This window comes from Polypterus senegalus, chromosome 1 (assembly GCF_016835505.1).
Source record: "Polypterus senegalus isolate Bchr_013 chromosome 1, ASM1683550v1, whole genome shotgun sequence".
NCBI classification, from domain to species: Eukaryota; Metazoa; Chordata; class Cladistia; order Polypteriformes; family Polypteridae; genus Polypterus; species Polypterus senegalus.
The window spans coordinates 314,017,921-314,037,164 of record NC_053154.1 but is presented as its reverse complement, the minus strand read 5'-3'; positions in this window follow the sequence as shown (position 1 = coordinate 314,037,164).

Sequence of the window (19,244 nt, the reverse complement as noted above, 5' to 3'; positions counted from 1 at the left end):
ATAATGATAATAATCTGCGACTTCCCACCAGATGATTGAGGAACACCCCCAAAACAAGCTCCAGCAAGTGAAGGGACAAGTGATGGGCACTTCTGAAGTGAAATGGAGAAGACTGGCCCCGTGGAGTCTGCGGCAGGTGAGTCCTTTGAAGAAGGTGCCGCTAATGACCTCCAAGAAAGTAAATAATTTTCTCCCACTTAATCAGGTGATTTATCTTAACCATCACCCCACACACACACACACACCTTCCCCATTCAATAATCAATCTTACCGGTGGGCTGTCTACCTGTCTCAGATGTCCTCTCCACATCTCATTACGCTCACATTATTTCAAAGGCTAGAAGATGCTCCATCTTTTCTGTCACTCATCAAATGAACCATCTGTCTTAGGAAGAAGACTTCACGGTTTGTCAGCCCCTGGGCTCTGCGACGGGGTGGGTGTTGGAGTGAAGGGGGGACTTAGCATGGCATTAAAAGAAACATGGACTTGCCTTTAATAGCTGTCAATAATTATATAGCATTAAATGATTTGCTTAGGTTCACTCTGAGCCAGGGTTAGGGATCTGATATAGCGCCTTTCATAGTCTGACCGACTCCACACGCACACACACACACACACACACACACACATTGCAGGTGCATTACACTTATTGGCACAGCTGTACAGGTAAACTGACTCCGAGTCTCATAGGAGTATAGAGAGCTCCTGTTGCACAGCTCAACAGAGTGTCCACTAGGGGGCAGCACTGCCTTCGGAAATGAACATAGAGTAGGATCACATGGGAGCCCAGCATGGGCAGATCTGTCCAGTAACACCGGGCACCAAACCATCAACTATGCCACTCATGCACACTGGACCAATGTGGAATCACCACGAAGTCAAAATCAGTTACCAGTAGATGTTGCATGGTGGTACCCTTTGGCATGCTAAATGGTCTTCAAATGGGAACAACCGATGCCTGATGTGTCACTCCTTACCCTGGTACATCTCCTGGTGGCAGAACAGGGGCATAGACATCTCCCTGGCTTTTGAGTCAGATGTGAGCACCCCCAGCTCCCATCTTTCTTCCTAAGCCTCAACCAAAAGCTACCCTTCTCTGCTTCTTCTGCAGGTTCTCTCCCTGCTCTCTGTTGCTTAACTCCAGTTACTCCCGTGTCTTTGAGCTGGCAGCTTACCGCCATGATAATGTATCCATGGCATGCTACCTCAACAGGGCAAACGGTGGCTCTCCACCCAGCCTGCCTGTCACACAGCAGCCAGCTCGACCCTCAGCTTCTCGTGGGCGGCTTCTACTCCCACCTTCCATAGGGTGGTCTGTGGTAGGGTAGCGCAGAGCTGGCACTGATGTCTGACATTCACTCTATTAAGGCGGTCAACAGGAGAGGCTGAGGGTGATAGTTAACGGTACATGGTGACCAGACCCGCTGTTACGTGTTAGTTTGACTCTCTGTGCTTAAAGGAAAGCTAGCTTTATTGAGTTGTCTGAGATTCCCTGCGCTTGCGTGAGTAGCGAAGAGCAAACAACGGCAAAAATGGAATTAACATTTAGCGAAAGATCAAAGCGAAAGCACAAAGTAAAATACTCCATGGACAATGTTTTGCATATTATCTCTGACTTGGAATCCGACTTGTCGGACTCCGATTTTGATGTGAGTGATCTGGAGATCAAGATCTAAAATGAAAGTGAGCTGATCACGTGTAGCTGACGCGCCTACGGCAACGTTCACCTGAAAGGACCGCCACTTAAGATGACAAGATGTACAAACCACTTTGCATTGCACTGCAGCCATGACTTCCACTGCTGTCCCTGCCTCATGAAGACAGCCTGGCAGCCAACCTGCCACGCATTCCTGCCAGCAGGAGGCTGCCCATAAAACCACAAAAGACCGCAATCTGGTGGTCATAGCATGTGGCAACAGATGTTTTATGTTGATCTTTGTGTGAAACCATTGGACCGTGAGCTTACAGAAAACTGAGGTTTTTGGAAAAAATATTCAGCCCTCAAAGGGTCCAGGGTTTTGCGTCCCGGAAGACGCAATAGAGCTGACATATGAGGTTGACTCTCATCCACCATTCCTTGCCAGGTACATGGAGATGTTTAGGAGTTGTTAAGGTGCCACCTTCAGCTCTCTCCCCCTGCCTAATGAAGTGGGCGTGCTGTTCTGATGACCGTGGCACACCTCTGCTTAACGACTGCCACGCTACTTGGTCACTTATTCTATGTGTCTGTGGTTCTCTGTGTTAAAAAAAAACCTTCCTAATGTTTCTGTTGAAATTTCCCTTAACAAGTTTCCAACTGTGTCCCCGTGCTTTTGATGAACTCATTTTAAAGTCACCATCTTGATCCACTGGACTGATTCCCTTTATAATTTTAAACACTAATCAGGTCTCCTCTTAATCTCCTTTTCCTTAAGCTTTAATTCTTTCCTCATAACTCATCCTCTGTAGCCCTGGACTCAGCCTAGTCGCTCTTCTCTGCATGCATCCCGAGTCTCCTAACTGCGAGGCAGCAGCGCCACCCACTGTGCCACCGTGCCACCCCCACTTCAATCATGTCACCTCTTAATCTTCTTTTTCTTAAACTGTAAAGGCTCGACTCTTTAAATCTTTCCTCCTAACTCATCCTCTGTAGCCCTGGACTCAGCCTAGTTGTTCTTCTCTGGACCTTTTCTTGTGCTGCTCTGTCCTTTTTGTAGCCTGGAGACCCAAACTGCCACCAGTACACCAGATGAGGCCTCACCAGTGTGTTATAAAGCTTGAGCAGAGCCTCCTGTGACTTGTACTCCACATATAAAGGCGCTATATAACCTGACATTCTGTGAGCCTTCTTTATGGCTTCTGAACACTGTCTGTCAGTTGACAGTGTCGAGTCCACTAGGAGACTCCTAAATCCTTCTTATAAAGGCAGACATTCAATTGTCATCACCTGTTGTCCTGGAATCAGCCTAGTTGCTCTTCTCTGGACCTTTTCTAGTTCTGTTATGTCCTTTTGTGGACCAAAACTGCACCCAGTACTCCAGATGAGGCCTCACCAGTGTGTTATAAAGCCTAAGCAGAACCTCCTGTGACTTGTACTCCACACATCAAGGCGCTATATAACCTGACATTCTGTTAGCCTTCTTAATGGCTTCTGCACACCGTCTGGTAGTTGAGAGTGACGAGTCCACTACGACTCCTAAATCCTTGTCCTAAGGTGGACTCTCGATTTTTAGACCTCCCATTGTGTATTCAGACCTCACATTTTTCCTTCCTATTTGTAATTCTTTACATTTCGTGACATTAAATTTCATCTGCCACAAATCTGCCCAAGCCTGTGTGCTGTCCAAGTCCCTCTGTGAAGATTCAATGGATTCTCAATTATCTGCCAATCCATCTATCTTGGTATCATCTGCAAACTTAGCCAGCGTGTTACTTATATTCCTATCCAAATCATTTCTATATTTTAAAAGTAGGAGTGGCCCCTGCACTGACCCCTGCTGGTCACCACTCTTATCATCATCCCATTCTGATGAGGTTTCTCACACCATCACCCTCTGCTTCCTGTGTCTGAGCCAATTCTGCACCCATCAGCACACCACACCGTGAACTGTCACTTCTCTGTCTGGTCCAAAGTAGTAGGTTGTTGTATCATGTTAGCCATTATGGATGCAACGAGTTAGCTGATAAAAGGTGTCATTTTGCTTGATTTCTCACTGAAAGTCCAGATCATTAACATCATCTGCTCCACTCTGATCAGATCCTTTTGTTGCCTCCTCATTGAATTCCAGCCTGTTAGTAAAACACGACCTCCCTCTTCTGATTGTTCAGTAAAACTCCTGTCCTTGCCATGTGCTGCTCAGTCTTATCCTTAATAATTTCTTCCATTAATTTCCCTGTGATGCACGCTAACCTGACTGGCCAATATGGAGGACAATGCACCGGCACGAAGGCTTTAAGGAGACGTCTGGCTGTTTGCACTCCGTTCCTGACTTCTCGGAATGCTGAAGCCCATTATCTGATCCATTTCTGGCAGATGTCTCCTGACTGCCCATCTACTCCCCCCAATTTATAAGACAGCAGGCAGCGGCGCATTGATTTTACTGTCAAACATGGACAGCCTTTACAGCTAAAACTCGCACTTTATTGTCTTTTATTTGTTCAATTAACTTGAGAACCTGAAGAGTGTCTGCTGCGCCTTGAAGTCCATTTAGAAAGTAAAGAGAAGTGCAGGTGGATTCCGAGTGTTTGGTGTAAGGAGCTGATACACCTCACTCTGTTTCACTCTGCACACTTTATGGGTGTCTGCTCTGGACAATGGTTTCTGATTCAGCCTGGTTGGACTGCTTAGTCTATTGAGCTCCAGTGACTTCATAGGCCATCTTATTCAATATAGTGCCCCACACATCACACGCACACTTCACATCTGCATGATTATCGACAGCATTCACTGATTTGTGATTAGCGCCTCTGGTCCCGTCCTGATATAAGAAATGAGACGACCGGACGCTGGAATTAATGATCAGACCCACTACAACTGCTGGAGCCACACTTGCCCACAGAAGATCCCACACGTTCATTTCAATGTTTAAATGTCCTCCCTGGTGCGGCCGACTGCCGACGGGGCCCGCGGGCTCGCCACCATGGCCCCCCAGGGCTTTGGCACAGTGGCTGCTGGATGACCTTCCTCCGGGGCTCTCCTCTGCTCTTTTCTGAGTGGGGGCTGCAGTCATCCCTGCGTGGATCCACCTAGGACTCCTGTGTTCCGGCAGTTTCTCTGGATGTCTGGGGCACGGGTCTCCTACATATCTGCTTCGGGTCCTGGGGAGCGGGGCTGCTGTTCCCCACACACACTATTACACTATTAGACATTTACATGGAAGAACCTTATGAATACAAGTGCGCTCACATATACGGGTGTGCACACAGGTGAACACGTGTGTATAATCAGGTAATCACAGACACACACTGTCTTGCCTAGTGGCTCCCTCTAATCCTATCCTGTAATATTAGTACTATGTGCTGTTCAATAACATTTAATATTTATTAATCACTGTGATTGATACAGATGTTGGTTGCTGTGTTTTTGCCTGTTTTTTTTTTTTTTTCTCCTCTCAACAGGTATTGAAGCAGATTGTCGGTGTTTTGTTTTGTCTCCCCCTCTCTCTCTATCCTCCTTTTTATCTTTTCTTCCATTGTCCACCATCTGACTCTTTCCCCACTTTCTTCCTTTTTCTTTTGTTTTTGTTTTCCCCCGGTCCTGTCTGTGACTATAACAAACCTATTTAAAAGAAAAATAAATATATATATATTTAAAAAAAAAAGCCATGAATGATGACAGCACAACTACACATACATTACATATGCATGTGTCATCTGTGTTACTGACAGGCTGGGAAAAAAAAAAAAAAAATGTTCATAGCGTTGTTCATTGTGCAAGAGGAGGTTGGGAGTCTGCGCTGATACAGAACGCTGCTGCCACCACCACCACACGATGAATCCCCTCAGGATCCCAAATTAGGACCCAAGTGCAGCAGTGCAACGGGTGACACGTCAGCAGGACACTACTTCGAATGGAGTGGCACAGTATGAGTTTTTTTACTATGGCTGGAGTGTGTCACACACATGTGCTTGGGAGGTAGGGAAAAGGGTCCAAATGGGAGTAAAAGTATGAGACATTAGGGTTGGAAACAAACACTAACGCCTTCTCCCTCTTTTGGCAGAACAACAGAAGAATTACCATGCTCTCCCACTTCTGTCCTCACCAGATGATATCACTTCCAGCTTCCATCCTGATGACATCACTTCCAGCCTCCAAAAATGATGTCACTCTCTGCTCATAGTGATGATGTCACTTCTGGTTTCCATCCTGATGATATCACTTCCGTTTCCATCCTGGTGAAATCACTTCCGGCCTTCATCCTGATGATGTCACCTCTGGCTCCATCCTGATGACATCATTTTTCCAGCTTATAATGATGACGTCACTTCCCTGATTCCATCTTGATGACGTCACTTCCAGCTCATAATGATGACATCACTTTCCAGCTCCATCCTGATGCCATTGTTTTTCTGGCTCATAATGACGTCACTTCCCTGACTCCATCTCGATGACATTACTTCTGGCCTCCAACAATGACGGCACTTCCGACTCCATCCTGAGGACGTCACTTCCGACTCCATCCTGATGACATCACTTCTGACCTCCAATAATGACGGCACTTCTGACTCCATCTTGATGATGTCACTTCTGGCTCCATCCTGATGACATCACTTTTCCAACTTATAATGATGACGTCACTTCCCTGATTCCATCTTGATGACGTCACTTCCAGCTCATAATGATGATATCACTTTCCGGCTCCATCCTGATGCCATTACTTTTCTGGCTCATAATGATGATGTCGCTTCCCTGACTTCATCTCGATGACATCATTTCCAGCCACCAACAATGACGGCACTTCAGACTCCATCCTGAGGACGTCACATCCAGCTTTATCCTGATGACATCACTTTCCGGCTCCATCCTGATGACATCACTTTTTCATCTCATCACAAATGATGATGTCACTTCCGTTTCCTCTGCCTAGTGACATCATTTCCATGTCCTCAAACCGCCATTTTTTAGTTCTGCTATGAAAAGCTCCATGAACTATCTGTCAATTCTCAAACGTATTTTGAAAAAAGACCTTTTTCTTCTTATATGCAGTTCTCTTCCCACCGTTCCAGACATTATACGGGGGGTTTTGGGCTTCCCCAAATCTTTATCTTTGCTTTGTCTGCCACCAACCCCCCAAGTTGTCCATGCAAGTTGGATAATGAAGGTGATCTAAAACGTTTGACTGGTAGTATGTAAATATATATTTTACTGAAGTAATGTCAAGAGCAAGGCATTTTCTATGAGCTGAACCACGCGGAGTGACGTGCTGATTATCACTGATTATCTTCACTCCTGCCACAGGACCCTCTTTCTCAATTCCTTTCTACCCTCCAATTCAGTGCTGAAGTGTCAAACGCCAAAGAGCCCACAAGGAATGCCTTCTGACCATTGATAAGGATGCCATCCTCACTTTCAGGATGGTGGTACAACAATCAAAGAGAAAGCATTCATAACTACTGACATTAAAAAACACTTCAAACATAGCAATACAAGTCGTGTAACCTGGCATCCTCAAGATGGTCCGATGATTCTGGCATTTTTTTATTTGATGTTCCTAATAGTTTAAAAGTTGGGTGCTTTTTTGCAATTTTATGGATGCCACTTTACTTGCTTACTTCACAGCTGCTGCCATTTTTGGTACCCTTCGCTAGGCCCGGGTCCCATCCTGCCAGGTCCATGGCCATAGATGTCATGATAATCAGCGCGATGGCTTAGAAGGTCGGTAGGTAGTTCACTTCCTTTATGTGATCTGCAGATTCCAAAAAACGTTTAAAGATCTTCCTTATCCTTCTGGGTACCGTCTTTCAGGACCTGCCACTTTGCTTGACCCTTTGACTATGATTTTTGACTCCAGCTCCAGTTTTGTTGCTTCCGGCTTTGACCCTTTATCTCTCTGAATCTCCTGTCACCACCATAGACGTCCAGTACTGGACAGGAGTGATGGGCTTCACTCACATCAGCTGGCAGGCGATACCTTCAATGATATTTCTGTTTGCTTGTTTTGACCTTCTCAGGGTTAGAGTGGAACCAGCAGGCAGCCGAGGTCCTTCATGCACACGTTTTGTCACCGTCTGAGGGGACAGGTTGATGCTCTCCAAAGTCCCTCATTCTGATGATAAAGACGCAGCAGAAGAGCTCATCTTTGGGACTGGGGGTTTGGATTTTTGTTGTATATTTGATACAAGTTACTGGAGGTGCACACATCACAAAAAGTACCCAAAGTATAAGAGAAAATAGAAAGAAGCACCGAGATAAAAAGAGGAACACAAGGAGAGGAAGAGAAAGACTGATGTGAGCAAAGCTCCTGGGGACATTTCACACACACAAAGGATCTTCTGTCTGCTCAAAGGATGAAAACAACAGACAGACACAGACGTAGAGCGCTGGAGCATGGGAAAAAAATAAATAAATATAATAAATAAATGGCAAAGTCGGCTTTCTCCCCACAGAAATAAAAGGAAAAACCTCAGGCCGTGTTTATGTAACCATATTGATGATTTTGAGCTTTCACTGCCTTGTTTTCAGCTGCACCTTTCACTAAAAGTGCCATCACGCCTTAACATGGCACCACACACACACACACACACACATGTACATGTATGGGGACAGAAGAAACACTTGGCTTCAATAATATTGTCTAAATTCAAGATTACCAAAGTCAACCCAACAGCACTGGGCACAAGGCAGGAAACAGCCCTGCAGGGGGCGCCTGACACACGGGGAGTTCAGGGTGTGGGGTGTCGATGGGTGCAGAATTGGCTCAGACATGGGAAGCAGAGAGTGATGGTGAGAGGACCTTCATCCTGCGTCCTGCAGGGGGCAGTGCTAAGGCCGTTGCTACTTTTAATATGCATAAATAATCTGGATAGGAATATAAATAACAAGCTGGTGAAGTCTGCAGATGATAGCAAGATAGGTGGATTGGCAGATAACTGAGAATCTGTTGTATCATCACAGAGGGACTTGAAGAGCATACAGACCTGGGCAGATTTGTGGACAATGAAATTTAATGTCAGGAAATGTAAAAGAATTACACATAGGAAGTAGAAACGTGAATTTTGAATAACCAACATCGAAAGTAGAATGTAGGAATCATAGTGGACTCGGCGCTATCAACTGCAAGCCAGTATGCAGAAGCCATTAAGAATGCTAACAGAATGTCAGATTATATAGCGCCTTTTGTGTAGAGTACAAGTCACACGAGGTTCTGCTCAAGCTTTATAACACACTAGTGAGGCCTCATCTGGAGTGTTCAGAAGCCATTAACCTTAGAAGGCTAACAGAATGTCAGGTTATATAGCGCCTTGATGAGTGGAGTTGTGTTCTCTTCATAAATCAAATGAATGAGAACCATGGGCCTCATTCTTGGGTAATGATTGAGTTTGTGAATGAATCTTGCTCTTTGTTCATGGTAATGTCCAAGCCCCAGGAGGTTCTGCTCAAGCTTTATCACACACTGGTGAGGCCTCATCTGGAGTACTGGGTGCAGTTTTGGTCTCCAGGCTACAAAAAGGACATAACAGCATAAGAGGTGGTGCAGAGAAGAGCGACTAGGCTGATTCCAGGGCTACAGGGGATGAGTTATGAGGAACGATTAAAAGAGCTGAGCCTTTACTGGAGATTAAGAGGAGACCTGATTGATGGGTTTAAAATTATGAAGGGAATTAGTGCAGTGGATCGAGATGGTGACTTTAAAGTGAGTTCATCAAGAATACAGGGACACAGTTGGAAACTTGTTAAGGGGAAATTTTAAACAAACATCAGAACTGAGAACCAGAATAAGTGATCAAGTAGTTTGGTAGACAGTAGGACTTTTGGACTTTGAAAACTCAACTTGATGTTGTTGTGGAGGAATTAAGTGGATAGGACTGGCAGGCTTTGTTGAGCTGAATGGCCTGTGCTCATCCAGATTGTTCTAATGTTCTAACGTTCCTCGTGCTGTCAAGAGTCCTGAAAATGCCGTTTGGCAAACACCAAGTGGGTTGTCACATGTCATACTCAAGAGTACCATCTGTCATGATAGAATTCTGATGAGGTGGTTGCCCTTCCAGTGGGTCCTCAGCAGAGGACATCATTAGCTCTGGGTTGCTGGTCATCTTCCTGACCAAGGTCCTTCTTGCATGGTTATTCAGTTTGTAGGAAGAGTCCTTGTGGTCCCTTGTGAGTACCGTTGGACCTTCTACACCCTGGTGCGCGTGTGGCTTTCTAAATGATGTTCAGTCAATTTGGTTTGCCATCAGCGGGCTCCAATCAAGTACTGGACACGTCATCAAGGCCGATTAAAGCAAACAAGACCACCTGAGCAAAATTTGGAAGGTCACAGCAAAGGGTCTGAATATTTAAATGAAGGGGAGATTTCAGTTTTTGATTTTTAATAAATCTGCAAACCTTTCTGAAAACATGTTGTCACTTTGTCATGATGGATGACTGAGTGATGACTGATGGGTAAAAATGGCAAAAGTATCCATTTCGACAACACAATAAAGTGTGCAGAAAGTGAAGGGCTCTGAAGACTTTCTGAATCCCCTGTATCTTCTCTTTAACAGAGCACAAAACTTTGAAGCTCCCACATAGCCCACCCCATATAACATAAAAAGAAAGAAAATGGATGACTTTGTTCTTTTCAGTGATCCCCTCGACTGAAGAGTATCTGTGCGGCCAGTCTGAAGATCTGCTGATGTGGTGCTTTTTACTCTTCAGTGGCAAAGAACACAAATGTAAAATGGATGTGCTGCTCGCAGCCTTCGAGGCACAAGACCACTAAAGGGAGGTGACAAATTGCAGATGAGCGCGGAAGCGTGGCGGTTATATTTCAGCCAGGAATCGTCCCCCCTGGCTGCAGTTCAGGTTCTTGGTTTATGTCTGTTTTGTTGGTTTTTGATTATTTCATTCATGTGAATGTTACTTTTATTAATTATTGGTATTATTCTGTGTTTGTGAATTTTGTCTCTAAGCCCTTTGTGATGTGTCTTGTGGTTTGTGGGTGGTCCCCCCAAGAGGTGGGACCACCTGCCCATCACCTCCAGGGATTGCCCTAAAGATGGAGGGTTTCCCACAGTTCTTGGTGGTTAATTCAGATGTGCTTAGGGGAGTTAGTGACGGTTTCCCACAGTTCCCAGCAGTTCATTCGAATGTACTAGGGGGTCAGTGAGAGTTCCCCACTGTTCCCAGTGATTAATTCTAATGTGCTAGGGAGTTGGTGAGGGTTTCCCAAAATTCCCTGTTGTTCATTCGAATTCACTAGCGAGTCAGCGAGGGTTCCCACAGTTCCTGGTGGCCTGCTCTGTAAGGAGTCGTAAGGGATGAGGGCTGATGTGGCTGCAGTGTGGCTTTGATTCTCTTTTCTATTCTCTGGTACTCTGTGGTGGCACAATGCACCCTGGTCCGTATCCCGGCAGTGCCAGAAGAAATGTCACCCCATTAGGCCCTTAACCTGGACACACAGCTGACTCTCTGCTTGGGCCTTCTCTGGAGAGTGAGTTGGGGTACATGAGAAATGACAAATTCCTAATGCAAGAAATTGAATATGTCAAGTAAAGGGAATTATTATTATTATTCATTAGATAAATATTTCTATACTTTGCCTAAGTGCAAAACCCAAACTTCTCTTCCCAAGTCAGAATTATGATGTGAACTAGCTATGTGTGGTCTTTGGGACAAAAAACAACCCGAACTTAAACTTAACCTTAACTTAACTTAAACACAACTTAACTTAAACAATTAACTTATCCTTAACTTAAACACTCAACTTAACCTTAACTTAAAAAGTGTAAACCACTTTCGGTGGATTTATAACACTAGCTGCGTATGGTCATTGGGACAAAAAACAAGCCAAACAAACTTAAACTTAACTTAACTTATCTTTAACTTAACTTTAACACTCAACTTATCCTTAACTTGAACACTTAACTTAAACACTTAAATTAACTTAACTTTAAAACTGTAATCCACTTTCAGTGGATTTATAACACTAGCTGCGTGTGGCCTTTGGGACAAAAAACAAGCCGAACTTAAACTTAAACTTAACTTATCCTTAACCTAACTTAACAACTTAACTTAACTTAAACACTTAAATTAATTTAACTTAAAAACTGTAAACCACTTTGCAGTGGATTTATAACACTAAATGCGCACAGTCTTTGGGACAAAAAACAACCGAACTTAAACTTAACCTTAACTTAAACACACCTTAACTTAAACAATTAACTTATCCTTAACTTAAACACTCAACTTAACCTTAACTTAAAAACTATAAACCACTTTCAGTGGATTTATAACACTAGCTGCGTGTGGCCTTAGGGACAAACAACAAGCCAAACTTAAACTCAAACTTAACTTATCTTTAACTTAACTTAAACAATTAACTTATCCTTAACCCAGTGCTTCTCAAATTGTGGGGCGCGCTAAATTTTTTTGAATTTATAATGCACTTTAAATCTTTTCTGTTACATTTAATAAAGCTATTCTTTGTTGTAAATTGGTCCATATTTCTTTCTTTTTTTATTCTCTTATACGTTAATAAGGATACAGTGTTATGCAGAGGTGTACTTATAACAATTTTATAGACAAATGATACTATTTATAGTCGCGCGGGGGGCTTGGTCCAGAGTGCGTCCCATAACTGAGCCTGCTCTTTTACTCAGTTTGTTGATTCGGTTGGGGTCTCTTGAAGTGATGTGATCAGCCCAGCACATCACACTGGCCATCACAGAGTTATAGAAGATGTGAAGGATGTCACTTCTCACATTAAAGGAATGCAGTCTGCTAAGGAAGAAGAGTCTCCAGTTCCTCTGTGTTCCAAGACCAGTCCAACCTATCATTAATGAGTAAATATCTGCCAAACAAGTGGAATGACCTAGCATGGCAGGCGGTACACGACTTCCTTCACGCAAATAATAACCTGTTCAAAAGAAACTCTGTAAAAAATTCAAAATGGCCATTGTGATGGACGGCCGGCAGCTGAACCTGGCCGGGATGCCCAAAGAATGTAAGGATAGTGGGGAAGGCAGCTACTTTGGGATACTGCCTCGCCAAAGACTCGAGATGGCAATTTCTTTGCAGCATAGCGGTGCCCCATATTCCCGCAGAGCACAATGGGAGCTGGAGTTCAGCTTCACAGCCCTTCTGGGGTACCACGGGTGCCACCAGGAGATGCTCTCTTGTCGGATTCTGTCCACAAAATTATGCAGGTTTCTGCCAAGCAGATGGCCAGAAAATCCTGCTGACTACGCCACTGTGACACTAGGGGCCACTGTCGCTCTTCTAACCCAACAGACAGGACACCCAAGACACCAGGTAAAAGTACTAAAAAGGTATTTTAATTCCTTTCTTTTATAAGCAATGCCTCTAAGCACCACAGCCACCATACACAGACAAGTAAATAAATGAGTACAATAATCATATAAAAATCACAAGTAATTCTCTCCTCCACACCTTCCAGCACCTTCCAGCAAGCTGTGTCTTCTACCACCCAACTCCAGCTCACTTGCCACTTTATATAGTCCTTGACCCGGAAGTGGTCAGATGGAGAACTTGCTTTTTTTTCAGGCCGGTAGTTTTTGCATACCCCTTGGCGTCAGAGTGCAAAGCCAGCCATTGTACAGCGCCCCTGGAGCACATGCAGGTTAAGGGTCCTGTTCAAGTGCCTAACTTTACTTAACTTAACTTAAAAACTGTAAACCACTTTCAGTGGATTTATAACACTAGCTCTGTGTGGTCTTTTAGACAAAAAACAACCCGACCTTAAACTTAACTACTTAACTTAACTTAGATCTGACTAGAGCTGCTGATTAACTGTACAGACTGCTTCTCTGTGGTTAGTCATTAGCACTAAAACATAAGTAACAGGATAGTTAGAATTGAATACTAACCCTCACCTATTCTGTTTCTGTTCTCTGTACTCAAATGTGGCAATTGGTGCCACAGCCCACCTGCCAAGTTGTTTGCCTGCCTATGCTAAAGTCATCCCTGATGGAGGATCGCAGGAATCATGGGAAAGAGGGGTACTTTCATCGGAGCAACATTCCAGCCGTGGAATGGCCAAATGGGGAGGCAGTTTGATGGATGAGGTCTCCAGGACTCTAAAAATATCCAAATCCTATTATGTGATATCATCTACTGTTAAATTCTGCTCCGTACTTCGAAAATTTTTATTTTTATGCTGTATTGATTTGTTCTGTTCTGTGTATTGTATTGTATTGACCCCCTTCTTTTGACACCCACTGCACGCCCAACCTACCTGGAAAGGGGTCTCTCTTTGAACTGCCTTTCCCGAGGTTTCTTCCATTTTTCCCTACAAGGTTTTTTTTTGGGAGCTTTTCCTTGTCTTCTTAGAGAGTCAAGGCTGGGGGCTGTCAAGAGGCAGGGCCTGTTAAAGCCCATTGCGGCACTTTCTGTGTGATTTTGGGCTATACAAAAATAAATTGTATTGTATTGTATTGTATCTCTTTTTGGCAGTAACAGGGATTTGAACCAGCAACCTTCAGGATAAGGTGGCACGGTGGCACAGTGATAACACTGCTGCCTTGCATTAAGGAGACCTGGGTTTGCTTCCCAGGTCCTCCCTGTCTGGAGTTTGCATGTTCTCCCCGTGCCTGCATGGGTTTTCCTCCCACAGTCCAAAGACATGCAGGTTAGGTGCATTGGCGATCCTAAATTGTGCTTGGTGTGTGTGTGTGTGTGCACCCTGTGGTGGGCTGGCGCCCTGCCCGGGATTTGTTCCTGCCTTGCGCCCCATTTTGGCTGGGATTGGCTCCAGCAGACCCCTGTGACCCTGTTTAGGATATAGCAGATTGGAAACTGACTGACTGATGACTAACCTTCAGGATACCAGAGCAGATCCTTAGCCTCAGAGTCACCACTCCACCCCAAATAATACAAAGAGTACATGACATGTTATCCGATAACCAAACTGTGGGGGTTCCAGGTGGTCTTCCACAAGTGGACTCACATGGCCCAGGCAGTCCAATGGCAGGCAGTGTGATTTTGGATTCAAATCCCACTACTGACACCATGTGACCCTGAACAGGTCACTCCACCTGCTTGCGCTCTAATTGGAAAAAACAAAAGAAATGGCCCAATTGCATCTCAAATGTTGTAAATGTTGACACTTGGATAAAAGTGTCAGCCAAATAAGACAGACTGATGACCTTTCCAGATGGGCCTGCTAGGACGGACGCCAATTCCCCATCACTGGAGAAGTGTGTTGGGTCAATGAATGGACAAATGTGACCTGAAGTAGGAACAAGAATTTTCTTCACAATTTCACACATGGCAAACCAGACATATCAAAGCTTAAAAAAAGAAGGCTGTGATCTTCAAGCTTACCGCTGTACAGAAAGCTCACGATGCCGGCATACGGGGGTCTATTTTTATCTCTGGGATTTGTAGAGTGATTTGAGCCTCCGCGCCCTTGACGAATGCTTGCCAACATCACGGTTTACACGCTTATGCCTTTCAGGTCACACTTAGAGGTGTCAGATTAAAAAAGGAGAAAAAATAAAAGGAAAATCAACAGGCTGCAGTCTCCTTCCCCTTGGGTTCCTCCAGGCACGAGCCCCCTGCTTGAACAGCCCCTTTAGCCTTCCGCCCACTCAACCGTAAAGAATGAAAATGACATGTGCCAGGCAGGCAGCCAGCCTCTGAGCCCATTTCTAAGGCATCGGATGACCCCAAGTGTGTGTCCAGAGATCACCATACACATACACATTGATGCACCAGAAAATAGGATTAGAAGCTCACCAGGCTTCAAATTTCAGCATTCCGTGAAAAAGTATTTGCCCCTTTCCTAATATCTTCTTATTCACAGGTCCAGATCTTTAGACAAAAGTGCAATATTACAGAAAGGGAACACACAATACAGTTTTAGAAATCTTTACATTCTTTAGGCATGGAACAAAGTTACCCAACCTCCATCACCTATGTGAAAAAGTAATTGACCCTATAGTTTCAGTACTTGGTTGAAGCCCCTATAGCTTCACATCAGAATTGTCTCATTTTCTTATCCACCTTTTCCCCAATTTCACACGGGTCCCAATCCAGGTGGTTCATTGTGTGGGGGGTGTGGCGACGCACTGTCAGGGCATGCTGCCAACCTCTCTCTCTCTCTGTCTCTTTCCTGGTGTCCCCCATGTCTCCCCGTGTCTTCCTTCAGGAGCTTCAGTTTCCTCCCACAGTCTAAAGACATGCAGGTTAGGAGACTTGGCAATGCTAAATGCAATAGATTGGCGCCCCGTCCAGTGTGTGTTCCTGCCTTGTGCTCTATGCAAGCTGGGATAGGCTCCAGCAGACCCCCAACCTTGTTCAGGACTAGAAGGTTAGAAAATGTCTGATTTTTCCTGGTGAGGGACACAGTGGGCAGCAGGCCAGGCAGATCAGCCGAGACTTAACTGTCCCCCTTCCGGCAAATTCCAGCACTTGATGGGAAATTCCCAAACATTCCCAATCCAGCCAAGACATATAATGCCTCCACGGTGTCCTGGGTCATGCCTGGAGTGGCTCTGGGGGAGCCTCATGAGGACATCCTTACGACATGCCCAAAGCACCTCCTCTCAATCCAGAGGAGCTCACTAGCGACTGTTCTCTGAGGTTCTCCCGAATCGTTGAGCTTCTCACCCTATCAGCAAGTGCCAACCCAGCCAGATGTGTGAAGAAACCTCATTTCTGCAGGTTGCACTCAAGACCTAATTCTTCTGCTCTCTGCCAACTGCTCACGACCATAGGTGGGGCCAGGGGTGAAGCTCAAGCCAGCAAATGGAGAGTTTTTTCTTTAGACTCAGCACTTGCCTTACCGTCATTTACTGGTACAATGCACACAGCTGCCACCACTCTAACCCACCCGACCATCTCTGGTCCCCTTTTTTCCATTGTTCGTGAACAAGACCCTGGGATACTTGAACTCTTCCACGAATGGCAGTAGAACCCTTCCACTTTTTTCTGAGAGAGAACCCTCACCTCAGATTCCAAGGAGCTGATCCTCATTTCTGCCGCTTATAGTCGCGATCTCATCCTTTCGGCCATTACCTGCAGCTCATGACCGTAGGGGAGGCCAGGGATGTAGACTGAGTGGTAAACTAAGACGTGAACCCCGGTCTCCTTACTGTGAGGTAGCAGCACTACCATTGCGCCCCCAAACACAATCCTTACAGATACATAATGCACATTCTGCGTTTGCATGCAGTTTCCTAATCAGCCAATCATGTAGCAGTAGCTCATTGCATACAATCAAACACATGCTGGTCAGCAGCTTCAGTTATTGTGCATATCAGACACCAGAATGGGGGGAAAACACATTTGATCTCAATCATTTCCAACCGTGGCATGATTTGTTGCCACCAAACGGGCTGGTCTGAGTGTTTCTGTAACTACTGATCTACTGGAATTTCCACGTACAACGGTCTCTAGAGCAGGGGTCCCCAACTCCAGTCCTGAAGGGCCCCAGTGGCTGCAGATTTTCATTCTAAACCTTTTTTACTTTCTCGTGTACAAAGTATGGGGAAATTACAATGGAACCTCGGGTCACGAACGTCTCGGACCACGTTCAAATCGGGTTACGACCAAAAAGTTCGCCAAACTTTTGCATCTGTTCATGACCACACACTTGGGTGACGAACAAGCCAGCTACCCTTCCGGTTCATACGCATTGATGATTTCCGCACATGTTCAGTCTCTCCCTGTGCATTCCCTGTGCAGTGAACAAGAGAGCGAGCGAGAGAGAGAGAGAGAGAGAGAGAATGAGCGAGAGAGAGAGAGAGAGCAAGCGAGTGAGAGAAAGCGAGTGAGAGACAGTGAGAGAAAGAGAGAGAGAGAATGAGCAAGAGAGAGAGTGAGCAAGCGAGCGAGCGAGAGAGAGAGTGCGAGAGAATGAGCGAGAGAGAGAGAGAGTGAGAAGGCAGTTAAAGAATGCACCGGGCTTGTTTTTAAAGAGACTGCTTCGAGCATTGTTTTAACCTCATTGTATTTAATGAAGACTTTTTTCTATTGGATTTTATCCTCCACTTCACTTCTGTTTTTATGGGATCATTTATTTATTGAAGGATTCTGAAAGCACTGCACTTTATTTAATTTGGACTTTGATTTTGGTTGTTGTTTTTATTGATTTTAATAAAAGCACTTGGCACTTTTTGCACCATCCAATTACACCATTGTAGTGCCTCATTGTTGTGCTCATCGGTAACATTACCGACAGTGACGGGTTTAGGGGCTCCCGGAAGCGAGATGGGAGCATGCAGCAAACCCGCATCGTCACAGACTTTACCTCCAAACTGTAATCTCCTCTCCACCCAGCTTCCTGCTCACTTCCTTCATGCCAGAACTCGACTCATGCAAGGTTAGTTTTCTTGGTTGTTTATGGTTAGTTTTTGTATAAATTACAGATTTTTCAAATGTTCATTTTTTTCCCCTGTGCTTAAAACTCATTAAAAAAAAGTGTTTACAGCAAGAGGTTCGTAAGGCTGTAGCGTGAACTCTTGCAATGTTAGTTTTCTCTGTTCAAGGCTTTCTCAGTGTTACTCAGTGTTTTTACATTTAGTTTACTATTACACTGTGCATTCTATAGTATAATTAACTATTTTTGTGCTTAAAAATCTTTAAAAAAATATATATTTACATACAACTCATACGGTCTGGAACGGATTAATTGTATTTACATGCAATCCTACTGGGAAAATTACTTCAGGTCACGACCAAATCGGGTTGTGACCAGAGTTTTGGAATGAATTACAGTCGTGACCCGAGGTTCCACTGTATTGTAATCGTCCAAAAATTTGATGTTGAGATTTTAATGAATCTCGATGTTTTAGACCTCCCCGAGTCCGAAAATACAATTTTTGGAATCATGTCTGTGTGTCTGTCTGTGTGTGTGTGTAAACATGATAACTTGAATACACTTTCGCTTCTGTCGACCAAATTTTGCATGCAAGTATTAGGTACAAAAGGCAGATTTCCATCAACTTTTGGGCTATTTCTGCTAACAGGAAGTGGTACTTTACCTGTTATTCATGCAGCTGCAGAGTCCGATTTATTCAACTCTACTTTTGTAATAATTGCTCAATATATTATTCATTTGATTTGATTTGTAATTGATGGTTCTTCAATGTACTGTACATAATATAAAAATATAATCATTGTCTTGCGGTTTACTCTTCAAATATCCATTGTAACAAGAACGATCAAGAGACATTGGGAAGGTTTGGGGCAGCCATCCATATAATATTTCCCGGCTGCAAAATCGATTAAATAGAACAGGCATATTCACACGACTGAGTCCAAAACAGAACTGACTGTTGTCTTAAGATGGCACGTAGAGGATGTGATGTCATCAGGACCGGAACCGAAAGTGACATCGTTGGTTTCCCCAGAACCGGGCTGGATTTCCCGAGAATGGTCTGCAAGGAATTGAAAGACAGAATCAGTGCACCTTGCCACCCCCTAGTCCGGCGTGGAATTACATCAATTCAGGCCCTTTAGTTGTCCCCTAATCACGCGTGTGTGACACCATCTTCATATCTCAGTATACGAGAAAATCCAGGGGAGACCACTAATGATTTTTTTAACTGGTGACCTGTTTTTGTTGATAATTAACTCCTTATCCATTCATTTTAATTGACT